The sequence below is a fragment of the Microtus oregoni genome, unplaced genomic scaffold, assembly GCF_018167655.1.
Source record: "Microtus oregoni isolate MIOR12 unplaced genomic scaffold, Mior012 000001F_ref0000356, whole genome shotgun sequence".
Lineage (NCBI taxonomy): Eukaryota > Metazoa > Chordata > Mammalia > Rodentia > Cricetidae > Microtus > Microtus oregoni.
The window spans coordinates 10,162,948-10,176,969 of NW_024543060.1; positions in this window are offsets into that span (position 1 = coordinate 10,162,948).

Consider the following 14,022-nt stretch of genomic DNA (forward strand, 5'->3'; position numbering starts at 1 on the left):
AAGTGTAGCTGGCTGAGTGCTCGGGTGGATGAAGGGCTGCAGAGTAATTCTCCTTAAATGTTGCACCTCAAACCTCAATCTCCTCCACCGAGAGGGGCCTCTCGCCTCGTACCTCTCTGCCCTGACCCTGTTCAATTTCTTGATCTCATCTATGACGTGGATGAAGGCACAGAGAGCAGGATTATTAAATTTTTAGATGCCAGTTAGAAGGGATAATTGAAGTCCAGAGAGATAGCTGAGCGTTTGGAAGCATCCTGACAAGCTGAAATGAAGCCCGAAACAAACAAGATGAAATTTAACAGGGACCAATATTAAGCCCTATATTTAGGTAATAAAAATGAATTATGTAGGTACTCTATAGGGGGAGTATGACTTGGGAGAATTTCAAATTAAAGTCCTGCGGCCGGGCTTTTGTAGTGTTGATTGCCTGATGGGGGCAGCAGAGAGAGAGAGAGATTGAGAGAGAGAGAAAGAGAGAGAGAGAGAGAGAGAGAGAGAGAGCTGATTTTGGTAGTGCAGGAGGCTGGCAGATAAGGGACAGCACAGAACAGCAAGGGACAAGGGACCTGAACGGGACCGGTAATCCCGCAGACCGGGAGACGGGAGGTGGGCAGGTGAGGACTGCATTGTGGCAGTTAGGCTCTGAGTACGCGGGTGACTGTGTCCAAGTGAGGCCAGGATCTCTACACTGAAGGTCACTCTGTCCCAGGCAGCCTGCGTTGACCTGTCTGTCTTCTTCTCCGCTGCACCCACCCAGGCTGTGAGGTGACTTTCAATGGCCACAAGCTCCATGGGGGCAGAGACTGTATATAATGCAGTGACATAGACAGGAAATAGACTGGGAAGGGTGGAATGGAGGATGTGGGGGATCTTTGACAGTTCTGGATTTGATACCTGAATACACCAGTGAGGTTCCCCCAGCACAGACCCACGCATAGGTGTCGTTGCTGATTCCTGGTTCTGATACTAGTGTTTGGTTACTAAACCAAATAGTAAATTGTTACTATTCCGGGAACTTGATCCAAGGGTCCAGGACACTGCTCTGTACTGTTTTTTTACAACTTCTTGTGAATCTGTATAGTTTTCAATGTTTAATTTAAAAAGCTAAGCCCTCCTCTGCAACGAGTGTGGGGTGGGAGAGAGACCTCCATTCTCTTTTGGAGAAAATGAGTGGTCAGGGCAGTCTGGAATCTGGGAGGAGGTTTGTATCCAGGAGCCCTCCTCCCCCATCCTAGGTGTCTGGAAATTGTGAGAAGGGAGCTTGGGACTTAAGATTCACTAAGAGGGCTGGGTATGGTAGCCCATGTTTGTACTTAGAATTCTGGACGCTAAGGCAGGAGGCTCTCAGGTTTGATGTCAGCCTAGAAGACAGAGAGTTCCAGATGAGTCTAGACTACATGGTGAAATCTGCCAAAGACAAACACCTCTCTTCAAGCCCCCCCCCCCCCCATCCCAAACCCAAAACAACAACAATAAACAAAAAACAAAGTCAGGAGACAAGGGCTGTTTTCCAAACAGACCTGAAGGTGCCGGGTGGCGGGAGGACACAGGGCACATTTTTGGCTGTTGGTGATAGTTGTGGTGCTTTGAGAGTGATTTCTGGGAGGGGTTGATTCAATTTGAGCAAACTTTCCTAGAATTCTCCAAGAACTGTTAAGACAAAGCTCAGGTTTAAGGCTTGGGAACCCGGGAGGGTTCAGTGTTTAGGCAAGCAGCTCCTTTTCAGTCTCAATCTCTCCCTGCTGTGTGGGCTGAGCTAAACCGGCTAAGAGGTCTCCCAGCAGGGAGGCCAGGTCTTAACGTTCGTTTCCTGTTTCTGACCCCAGCCGGAAGTAGCTCAGTGCCTACAGGGAGTTGTTTTTCCTTTTCTCCTGAGCCCCTGAAGGAGTATCTGCAGGCCTGTTTGCCAAACCAGTCAATTAGAGAAGCGAAGTGCAAAGTTCTTTAGCTGGTGACAGTGCTTTCCGGTTCTTCTTCCCTCAGGGTTCTTTGGCTGGGGGACTGGAGGGAAGGCTTCTCCTGGCCACCTAAGGGGGCTTGAATCTTACTTACGCCTCACAGCATTCCTGGAGCCTTCACTCTTGTCTATTTTTTCATCACGTGTGTGTGTGTGTGGGGGGGGCACACTAGAGTGTGTATATGCCCGCGCACCCGTGTGTATATGAATGTGGAGATCCCAGGCTAACAACTCTGGGATTCTTCCTCATGAATCTCTCTCCACTTTGTTCACTGAGGCAGTTGACACGGAGCTTTTGAATATGCCTCGGTGCAGCCTGGCAGCTTACTGAAGGGGTCACTTCTTTCTGCCTCTAGAACGCTGGGCGTATACATGAACCACGAAAACCCACCTGGCATTTCCTTGGTGGTATTCTTTCTGCGGGATTGGAGACGGAGACGAAACGCGAGACACATGGCGGTGCGGGGTTAGGAAGGAGACACGGGACACGCGGCTGTCCCACGTGGGTGCACTTTAATGGGGGGGGGGGTAACAACAAGTAAGGGACAGGTGTGAAGAGACGAGAGGGAAGGGAGGGAGAGAGAGTGCAGCTTGAGGCGACCCTCGTTTTTAATGGGGAACGCAGGGGTGTCTGAGAGAAATGTCCTGCGCCTGTGCACGCTGGTATCCGTAGTCCAGGGGAATGCTGGGAGCTGTAGTCTCCAAAAGGAACAACATTTCACCCTTTTGGTTTTATTAAAAAAAATTGGGGGGGGGCTTAAAGGGTAGGGAATGGGGGCATAGGCCGGGCACCATTTGTTATTCTTTTTTAAAAAATGCTGCAAGATCCCCGCGGCAGTAGGCAGCAGAAATGCTGTAGGTCCCAAATGGTGGTAGCGGGCCATGTTGCGGCAGACAGCAGGCCCTGGGAGCAGCCAGTCCCAGGCAGAGACGGCTGCTGGTCCCTGAGCAATGGCTGGTCCCAGGCAGGGAGACACATGGCGGGCGGGCAGAAGACAGAGACATGGATAGACACGACATGCAGGGTGAGGTTGAATGTTTATTCAGGGGGTTATGGAGGAGGAAGGGAGAAGGGGGGCAGAGAGAGAGAGAGAGAGGGAGAGAGGGAGAGAGAGGGGGAGAGAGAGGGAGAGAGAGAGAGAGAGAGAAGAGGAGAAAGAGACAGAGAAGGGGGGAAGCAGAGAAGGGGGGAAGCAGAGAAGTGGGGAGAGAGGCAGAAGCGAAGCTGCCACTCCCAGAGGAAGATAGAAAAGAGAGCCGAGCTCAAGCCGGAAGCTGAAGATCAGCCTGCCTCAGCGGATGGGGGAGGGAGTGGGCGTGGCTTGTCTCTTAAAGGGACCAAAACCATAACACTTGGGTTCTGGAGATCCAGATTCCAATCCTCATGCTTGTGTGACAAGCACTTTAACTGTTGAGCTATCTCTCCCCGTCCCTCCCCACCATTGTCTTTTGCCACAGAGTCTCTGAGGATTCCCGTCTACAGCTGACATCCCAGTTACCATGCCACTGGTGCATGATGCATCCACAATTCACTCTTGGAAGCTTGGGCTTGCAAGGCTGCCTCCAGCATGCTGCGATTGGGTCTCTGCATGACAGCCCCTTTGACACTTCCGTTTCTCTTAGCACCAGCTGAGACCTGCAGGGCCCTATTGTCCCAAGGCTCAGAACGCCAAGGAGCAAGAACTAAGTGGTGGTGTATTTTCATCTCTCCTGGCAGCGAATGTCCAGAGATGATTTTGCTAGGGGAAAGGAGGGACTTGAAGAGACTGGAGGATCATGTGAGGCTCATTCTTCAATTAGGAGGAAAAAGAAGAGGAAAGGAGGCTGACCATACTCAAACTAGAGACCTGTTGGGGAGGGCATGGAAATGGATTATGTGTTGGGGTATATTTCCACACCCAAAGCTCAGAGTGTTACAGATGGAGCTGGGATGGGTTTGCTTTGGAGAACTGTGCTCATCCCAGGAGAATGCTGAGGTGAGACAGGAGTGGCACAGATGTGTGTGGAAAGTTGGGTCACAAAATTCTTCTGACAGCTGAACTGGTGAGAAACCATGGCTAATTTCTTTCTTTCTTTCTTTTTACATTTTTTTTTTATTCTTTGGGAATTTCACATCATGCACTCCAAGCTCCCTGATTTCCCCAACCCTCCATTGCTGCCCTTCATCCTTTTAGCGTACTCCCCTAAAAAAAAAATTTAAAAAGAAATAAAAAAATAAGCTGGGTGGTGGTGGCACATACCTTTAATCCCAGTACTTGGGAGGCAGAGGCAGGCGGATCTCTGGGAGTTCAAGGCCAGCCTGGTCTACAAGAGCTAGTTCCAGGACAGACACGAATAACTACAGAGAAAACCTGTCTTAAAAAAAAGAAATAAAGAAAAATATTAACCAACCAACCAAACAAACAAACAAAAAAACCCACTTTGTTTCTGTCTTTCCTGATTCTCCATCACCTCTTCATTTGCCTTAGTGGCACTGGGAGCTGAGGTGTATCACACAGTAGACTATTTTGTCTAAACAGCTTTACTTGCAAATGTTCATTGCAGAATGAGTCGTTGGTCAGTTTCAAGGCCTCTGGCTTCAAGTACATCATCAATAATGGACCCTCACCAAAACTCCTCTAGGATATCCTGCTGTTGCCTGGAGTCATGGAGATTCTGCTGCTATGGTTCCATAGGACAGGTTTCTTTATGCGCTCCAGCAGATCACAGATGCTGTAGATGTTGGAGTGGGTTAACTCAGTGCCTTGGATGTATGTCTGGGTGGTAGCTGAGTTGGTCTGCCTAGGTCACTGGAACCCCCCCCCCCTTTAGGCAAGGGGCAGAACCACCTCCCCAATGCCCTGCCCCGTGGCAAGGGGTGGCAACTTACCCAAGAGCAGGGACCAGCTCTCCCATGAGTGGTGGGCCCATCGCTAACTTTTTATAGTCTGCTTCAGTCTCTGTGTATGGAAGGATCAGGTAGGGTAATAATATGTCCCCCCCAACTTGGTTCTCCACCAGTGCAGTAAGCCAGATCAAGCTGAATTGAACAGGTATAACAACAGGTATATTTGAGCCAAGCACCTGCCAGGTGGGTTCTCCTGTCCCAGGGATGGGACCAGAGAAGTCGTGTTGCCGAATGAAAGCAGTGAGATTTTATGAGTTGTAGGCAATGGGTGATGATGTGTCCACCATATGCTGGGTTTGTGCCCAAGTATGGTAAAAATATGGTAAAAAATTGAGCCCTCAGGCAGAGACTTGGGTGGCTGGGGCAGCTTTAGGGGAGGAAGCTGTAGTAGTAGCTCTAAGAATGCAGAACTGGGCCTTTTGGTGCCTTCTCTGTGCTCAGAGGCCCTCTGAGTGGCAGGGTTTGGAGAGAGTGAGAAAGACAGGAATGGGTCTTGATGGATCATGTAGGGGCGAGTTGGAGGTTCCAACCAAACAGGTAACACATGCGATCCAGTCATGCTGCGGGAAAGTTAGCAAATACAGGTTGAAGGCACTGGGGCAAGGTGCTCCTGCTGATTGAGGGGTTCATGAGAGTATATTGAGGGCCTCTAGTTCCCTACCCCTCTCCCACTCCTAATGCTTCTTGATTTCTGAAGGAAGCTTCTGCCACACTGCGCTCCCTGGGCGAATGGGTTGCAAACTCCGAAGCCACTGATGTCTGAACAAGTATGTCAACATGTGGGTACCATTCCTGGGCATGCATGGCACAGGGCGGTCCTAGAACCTGGAGGGAACAAGGGGAATGTTTGTCTCCCAAAGCTGTTTAGATGCAAATTGCTCCAAAACTTTGTGTCTTCCCAAAGAAGTCATCTGCAGATACAACGTGCCTCCTTCTCCTTGAAGAGATCTCTTCTGATCCAGGTCCCCAGGGTCCCTATGTTCTATGAATCATAGGACAGAGTACATTGAGCATCCCTGAATAGTGTTGGACAAATACTGACCCCTCCCTGGCTTCTTTCACTCATCTGACAAATGGGTATAATGTCTTTCTTAACCATTTTGAAGCATCTCTCTGAGGGTGAAGTAAGATAGAGCCTTTTTAAAATTCATTCTTGGCTTCATTCCACAATGCATTTGAGGCAGCTTCTAAAAATACCTGTGATAGAAAGAGATAAAAATAAATACTATATGAAATCATCCACAATTGTACTCTAAGCACGTTTTTCTTATTGTCACTCATAGCTGTGTGGAAGTGATAACAGAAAGATCCCCAGACTCATTTCTTACTTAACCTTGGTCTTTAGGGGGACTCTAACTGAAAAGCAGGGCCCCGCATGGGAATCTCAGACCCCGAAGCTGTCTAGCCATGAGGTCTGAGGTCTGGTTTTGCCTCCCAGGGGTTTGGGTGGCTGACTGGGGTCAGTCCTGACTCTTAGCAGCTCCTACTGGGAGCTTTCCTTCATTTTCCATTATCAGCAATGCCCAGTCTCTTCTGCCTGTGACCTCTCTACCTGGACCTGGACTGGGTGCTCGCACACTGATAATTAAAATGCCTGAGACTCTCCTGCAGGGGATCCAAAGAGTCTTGGGGTGAAAACCACTGGCCAGGGTGGGCTTGATTTGAGCAAGTCGGTACATTTTTCTCCCTCTAATTCTTACCCTGTAAGATGGGCATAAAGATCCATAGTCACCCCGTCTCCCGCAACAGGCTGGAAGGATCTGCTGAGACAAATTGCTATGCAAATGCATGGAATCACCATCACTCTTCAGCGCCATTGGAAAGTGATTTCAAAAATATCAGGGCCATTAGGATTTGGGAACAGATAGGACCCAGAGGCTTTTTCTTAAATACTCCACCAGGGTTTTTCAGTTTCTTTGTAAGACTGGAAAACCATACTGCAAATTTCAGACCTTCCCGTGGAGACCATGGAAGGCCTGTCACTTTCAGGGCACGCGCTGAGCAAGGAATATGTGCCTAGCACTGAGGCTGGCAGTCTAGGGTAAGGCTGTGTTACAGGCTGAATGAAGTAACTCACATTGACATGTAGAAGCCGTGAGTCCCAGAACGCAGGCTATGACTGTCTGTATTTGAAGACAACAATTTTAAAGATGTGGCCCAATGAAAATGACAACGAAACTGGAATTTTAGGTGGCCCACTAATTCCGTATGACTGTTGTTCCTACAAGAACAGGAATTTTGGGCACATCTAGAGACACAGGGGATGTACATGCATAGAGAAGGAGCAGGTAAGACCAGGCATGCACTGGCATGCCTGTGATCCTAGCATCTAGGTGGCAGACAGGGGATCAAGAGTTGGAGACTGTGCTGAATACTGAGTTCCAGACCAGGCTGAATTACATAATGGGACACTGTCCTAAAACAACAACAACAACAACAAAGAAATAAAGCACATGTGTGGATATAGAGAATGGCATCCACAGCTATGGAGAGAGATCTGAAGGAAACCCAACTCTACCCATACCTGAGTCTCAGACTTCTTGCCTCCAAAACTTTCAGAACGCAAATGCTTATTGTTTAAGCACTGAAGTTTGTGGCATTTTATTATGGCAGCTTGGGTAGACTAATATAGACATATATGGGTACGTATGAACTTCTCCTTTGTTCCTCTAGTGCTATTTATTACACAGGAAAGTCAAGGACATACGGACATACAAGAATGATGCAGTTTCTGCCCTCATGAAGCCCCTGAGTCCAGCAGAGACTGCTGCTTCCTTCTAGATGTGGGGCTGGGATTAATACCATAAAAGAATAGGACGGCCCCCTCATTATGCATGCAAATGCAATACAAGATGGCTGAGTAGTGTTGACTTCAAATGATGGAAGTTTAGGGAAAATATAAATCAAAGAACATGGAAGGGGCAGAGTTGGTGAAGGGAAGCTCAAAAGATCAGGGTAGACTCAGTTTTAGGGCAGTTCAGTAAGAAGTAGGTTCGTGGAGGATGCCCACCCCAGGGCTCCTGGCTGTGTTCCAAGAGACTGTCTTAAGACAGACTTCCAGTCTAGGGAGCAGCCACCCTCTGCTGTTCTGTAGTCGCTGGGGCCTGGCTGGGGCCTGGCTGGTCCATCTGCAGTTATTTGTTGCTGTTTTTCCAGGCAGATGGGGACTGCTGGCTGTTCATCAAGTTAGCAATTAACAAGTAATTCATTAGACACCTAATAAACAAATTATTAGCCTGGCAAGCCATGTCCAGCCTCTGACTCGGGAGAGAAATGGCTATTAATAAGGTCTTGGAGTGGCAGTTGTGGTTTAGTGGTTAAGGTACTGGGCAGGGCGACAGGCGATGTGGGTTCTGGTCTCTTGGGCCAAGTAGCTTTCCCTTTCTGGTTCTTATTTGACTGCTCATGCAGTAGGGCTAATAGAACTCAATTAGTGGGCAAATGAAGTGTCAGTAACAGTCTATATGAATGTAGGGCATTGGATTATGTAAAATCAAAGTCCTCAGCCCACCGTATGCTATTTCTGAGCCATCACCATAATTCCCCATCTGGCAAGCACAGTCAGACCTTTATGTCCTTGGCTTCTACATTCATGGATCCCAAAAGAGTGCAGATAAAATGTGTGTGTGTGTGTGTGTGTGTGTGTGTCTGTGTCTGTTTGTGTGGGTGTTGATAAAATGTGTGTGTGTGTCTGTTTGTGTGGGTGCTGATAAAATTTGTGTGTGTGTCTGTGTGGGTGCAGATAAAATGTGTGTGTGTGTGTGTCTGTCTGTCTGTTTGTATGGGTGCATATGTGTGGAGGCTGGAGGCCAACATTGGGCCTTGAGAATTATTTTTCAGGAAACATTTACATTGTATTTTTAAAATGAGTTAACTTGGGTGTGTGTATGCCGTGTGTGGAAGTCAGAGGACAACTTTCAGGAGTTGCTTCTCTTCTTTTACCATATGGGTCCTAGGGATCGAACTCAGGTTGTCAGGCTTGGTGGCAAACCCCTTTACCCGCTGAGCCAGCTCACCAGCCTTGTTCTTTTGAGAAATGGTCTCTCACTGGCCCGAGGCTCACTGATTAGAACAGATCAGCTGGTCAGTGAGCCCCAGGGATCTACTCCTTTCGATTTCTCCAGCACTGGTTTATAAGTGTGTGCTAATATGCCTGAGGTTTTTTCCCTCCTCAGTTTATTTATTTATTTACTTATTTAGTGTGTGTGCGTGTGCATCCGTGCACACTCTGGGGACTGAACTCAGGATTTTAAGATTGGCAGCATGCCATGCATTTTAGTTACCGTCTCTCTGCCTCTGCCAACCCCCTCTTCTCCCAGACCTGTCTCTTTTCCGGATGTGTGACTTTTGTTGTGTGACACATTTCGTTAACCAGGGCCATTGATGTGACCACTGGATGGGAACTGTCCAGTGGGGTCTGGTAGAGTCACTAGTGGGTACACCACCGAAGGCAATGACCCTCCCTCTCCCTGCATCTACCAGTAGCAAATAGCTCAGGAGTGAGGGGCAGGGGCCCTGAGACTCTCCTTCACCCACTCTTGGCTAACGACAGGCCAATTCTTGTACGTACCCAGTCCAGGCACTCCCCACTCCTGTGTGTTCATGATTGTAAGGGCTGTATCCCTATTTCTCATCCAGCTGTTGCATTCTTTCTTTGCCATCTTCCGCCGCTTTCTTGGAGCGTTATGTGGATGGTATAAATATCCTGTTTAGGACTGGCCACCCGTCTGTCACTCCTCAGCATCTTGCTGTAGTCGCTGCATTCAGCAGCGTTCACCGGAAAGAGAAGCTCCCCTGCTTATGTCGGAGAGCAGCTCTTGTCTGCGAGCACATGAATTCTAACAGGCAGTTTGATGCTGTCGTTTCAGCTAAAACAACAGTGTTCCGTTGGTTCCCTTCTGAGGTTTGCGACCTCCTCCACCATGGGTTTTTGATTAGGCTTACAGTAGCAGGCACGGATTGTCTCCTGTGGAATGGGGCCTCAGAGCCAAACCACAGAGTGGTTGGTTATCTCTATAACAGTACTGCCACTTATTATGATAGCGCAAGCTGACACACCTTGCCTGGAGATTGGTCTTATAGGGTTCACAGCTGGGAAAACAGTTGCTTCTTCTCCCTCGGCACTGGGGATAACAAGTAGATGCCACTAATTGTTTTTAACCTAGGTTCTGGGGATTGAACTCAAGTCTCATGCTTGCAAGACAAGTACATTATTGACTGCGCTATCTCCCCAGTCCCAAGCACAATAGATTTTTAAAAAATAATTTTGGATTTGTTGTTCCAGAAGGTCTATGAAGGCTGCTGGGGTGGGGATAAAGGCATTGCTACTTGCTTTGCAATTTGTTTTCTGAGATGTGGTCTCTCACTGAACCTGGAGTTCATTGACTTTGCAAGTCTAGCTGGCCTGCAAGCTCCAGGGATCTCATTGTCCTTGTCTCCCTAGTGCTAGGGCTATAGCTATCTTTTAATGTGGGTTCTGAGAATGTCAACTGAAGTATTCTTGTTTGCGTGGCAAGCATTTTACTGATGAAATAATCTCCTCAGTCCCACACAGTATAATGCAGTTTATGGTGGGGGTGAGAGCTTTAGAATTTCTCAGTAAAAAGCAGACTGCCAGCTAGGGCTGGAAGGGGAGGGTCTCCTAGGACAGCACGGACTTAAAGCGTGACTTCATTGCATTTTGCTGATTATAGAAATAACATGTGCTCACCCCTCTGTTCTGCAGAAAGGGGAAACTAGAAAGAAGAATATAGAGACAATCTATAATCCTATCACTCTCTGTTAACCGCTTTTGATATTGTTATGTGTGCCTGGTGAGGGTTTTGACAGACAGAGACAATGGGAGATATTCTAGGTGTAAAGGGGCCTCAAGTGAAGGAAGGGAGGCTTAGGAAGGTGATGGTCACTTTGGGGGACAGATCTATGACTATGCAGACTGGCATTGGGGTTGTGGGGCAGAATGTAACTAACGGCTGGAAGAGAGGAGAAAGTGCTGAAAGTGGCACCAAGGTTCAGACCACAGGATAAGAGGGAGAGGGATGGGTAAGACTGGAAGCCTTAGCCTCAAGCAGGGCACCCGTGATATGATGGAACTTACTGTATAGATGTCCTTTTGAGAGATGCTGCAGACCTCTGTAGGAAAAACAGACAGATGGAGGCCAGGAGGGTAGGGGTCCATTCAGGTGTGTCTCAAGGGACCAGAGATCTGTCCTGTTTTGATTCCCCATGTAGCAGATGTGACCTCCCTTCAGATCCTTGCTTCATCTCTAGGGGATAAGTTATCCACAGGTATATTTTTGTGTCATACAATAAGTAGCAGGGGAGCTTAAAATAGCAAAACCTCTTTTCTATAGCATATTAAAAGGAATGAGTAATGGACATTTCAGGTTACTCTGTTTAATGGGTGAGGAAATTTAGATTCAGGGAGGTGATTTGACTTACCCAAGGTCATGCGTCTAGGGTTTTTTTTTTTTTTTTTTTTAATCGAAGACTATGAAGGACCTGACACTTTTTCTCCAGAGTCTTTGTAGATCAAATGTTTGGCTGCACTGTTGATCTCCCCAGGTTATTGTGTTTGGCACATAGTAGGTGCTCAGCCAATGTTAGTTATGATTACTGTGATACTCTCTGCTCACTGGAGTCACAGAAGTAACTTGAGTCCAGTGGTTCCTCTTCTGTTCTCTGCCATGATCAGTTGCTCTGGAGTTAGCAAGAATTCATAGTTAGTCCCACGTCACAGCAATTTCTTGGCCCCAAGAGAGTCAGATTCAGATGTCCTTAAAGGACCTTTGGCTTAATCAAGCACCCAAGTTCTGCAGGTCACAGAATGCCCTACTTTGATCCCCTGTGACGTCCATCAGATAGTCCTTCTGGTTCCAGTATTAATGGATGGACCTATATGGGTTCTGAGTAATGGGTTATCACATGTCAAACATATGTATTACCTCTGACCTGCCATCTGTCCCCTAGCTCACATTTCTCCTGCCTCATTGATTGAGGAGTCCGTGCACACTGGGTTGACATACACTCATGACCATACACGAGTTAGGTTAGATGTCTGAGAGATGTATCAGCCAGCCTATCTATTGTTCTGCCTCCCACTTCTAGCTGCTCCCTGTGGACAAAGGGAAGATTCTGTCTCCTTATTCAAGTCAAAGATGATAGTGTATGGAATACCTGGTGTAGACATTGCGACCAGAGACCCGAGTGACAATACTGCGAAGGAACGCCTGCTCCCCCAAGCCTTCTTGGCAGGAATTTCTTTTAATGAGCAGTCAGAGTCCAGTGGGGTGGTCTTTGCCCACAAACCCTTACTTCTTATCCCCAAGGATGTGGGAAAGTGCCTCTCTTTTTAAATGTATCATAGATACCACACTGTCCTTTCACGTGGATGGGCAGGCACAGGTCAGCTTGAGTGCCATTTGAAGGATGCAGGGAATTGCTATATAGCCACCTCACCAGGATCCCAGAGAGATGGGGACTCAGGATTCATGGAACTGGCACTCACAAATGAAGGAAGTGAATTTAGAAGCTCCAAGTGCCTAATGCAGCTGTTTTATGAGCTGCTATGAGCAGCCTCTGCTTGATCAATGAACCTCAAGTGTGTGGTAAGGAGAGGGAGTGGCCCAAGAAGGCTGTGGATTTGCTTCTTCATTTCATTCCAACCCTTTTCTTCTGGTGACTTGCTTCGTCTGTGAGAGAGCCATTAGCTTGCATTAAGGCCCGGATTCTGCTAACATTTCTTCCAAATGCATATGTTTCAGAGAGGGAGAGAGAGAGAGAGAGAGAGAGAGAGAGAGAAGAAATAAGAAGGCATTGACGAATCTAATGATTGATTGCTATTGATATCAAAAAAGGAAAACAAAAACAAAACAAAACAACAACAACAACAACAAAACCCTGATCAACTTTGCAGGTTCTGGAACATATGCCGCATTGGCAACTGGAACTAAATAGATTATTACCGGGCTTCGGATCTGTTTCCCAGACTTACTTGCAAAGCTGCAGCTGGCTTTGGTAAGTGTGATGGAAGGTCAGGTGGTTAACTCAAGATGTCCTTGGCCAAGTTGTCCCTCGGTGGGGGGGGGGGAGCATAAGGGACATCAGGTGAATGGAGACACTGACTCTACTGATTCTTGATTGCTCTTCTGTGCCTTTGCTGTGGTCATTCTGTGTATGCAAGGAAGGAGGTTTCTTTTGCAGGAAACAAGAGTTCTCTGCAGGTTTCTTATAACCAATTTTCTGTGGGTTGCATCCTTCTTATGTATGCTTGGAGAGGGGGAGTCACTCAGGCTTGGAATTAAAGTTGGTGCTTCTTTTTTCTTCTTACAACTAAAGAAAATTATTGAGGTCCCTGGGCCAGAGTGCAGGGTTGGAGGATTACACCACTAATGTGTAAGAAAGAGGAGGCTTATTGGGTCAAGCAGGAATTCCAAAGGGTTGGACTCCCATTAATGTGCTAAATCTTTGTAGAATTAGGCTTTAAAGTCAAGAGCATAAGCCAATCTAGTCTGAATTAAAAGAATTTAAACAGTAAAAAAAAATCCTCTGCAGATTTATCAATTTTTCCTATGGAGAACAGAACAGTGGGAAGCAAATGCATTTATTACATGAATCAGTTAGGTCTTAGAAACTCATAGGACAGGAAAGAGGAGATGATACCAGGTCCAGAAGAGGCATCATTTGTCTGTCCGTCCGTCCATCCATCCATCCACCCATCCATCCATCCATCCATCCACCCATCCAGCACTTCTTTTTTCTTTTTCTTTTTTGGTTTATTGAGACATATTTCTCTGTGTAACAGCCCTGGCTGTCCTGGAATTCATTTTGTAGACCAGGCTGGCCTGGAACTCACAGAGATCCACCTACCTTTGCCTCCTGAGTTCTGGGATTAAAGACAAGCACCACCACAGCCTGGCCCATCTAGCACTTCTTAAATATCTATGTACCAGCCTCTAAGGGTATAGTGACAATGAAGATACAGGTTCTACTTGCGTAGAGCTTTGGCCTGAAGGGGTATGACAAAACCATGAACCTTTCCAATAGGGTGTGAGGAAAGCTAACAGGGATACCCACAGTGGGACCAAAAGGCCTAGTCTGTCCATTTGTGAAAGGGGGTGCTCTTCTTTCCCAAAGAGACCCATGTGCAGTAGACATGGGATACTCATTCCTAAAACAG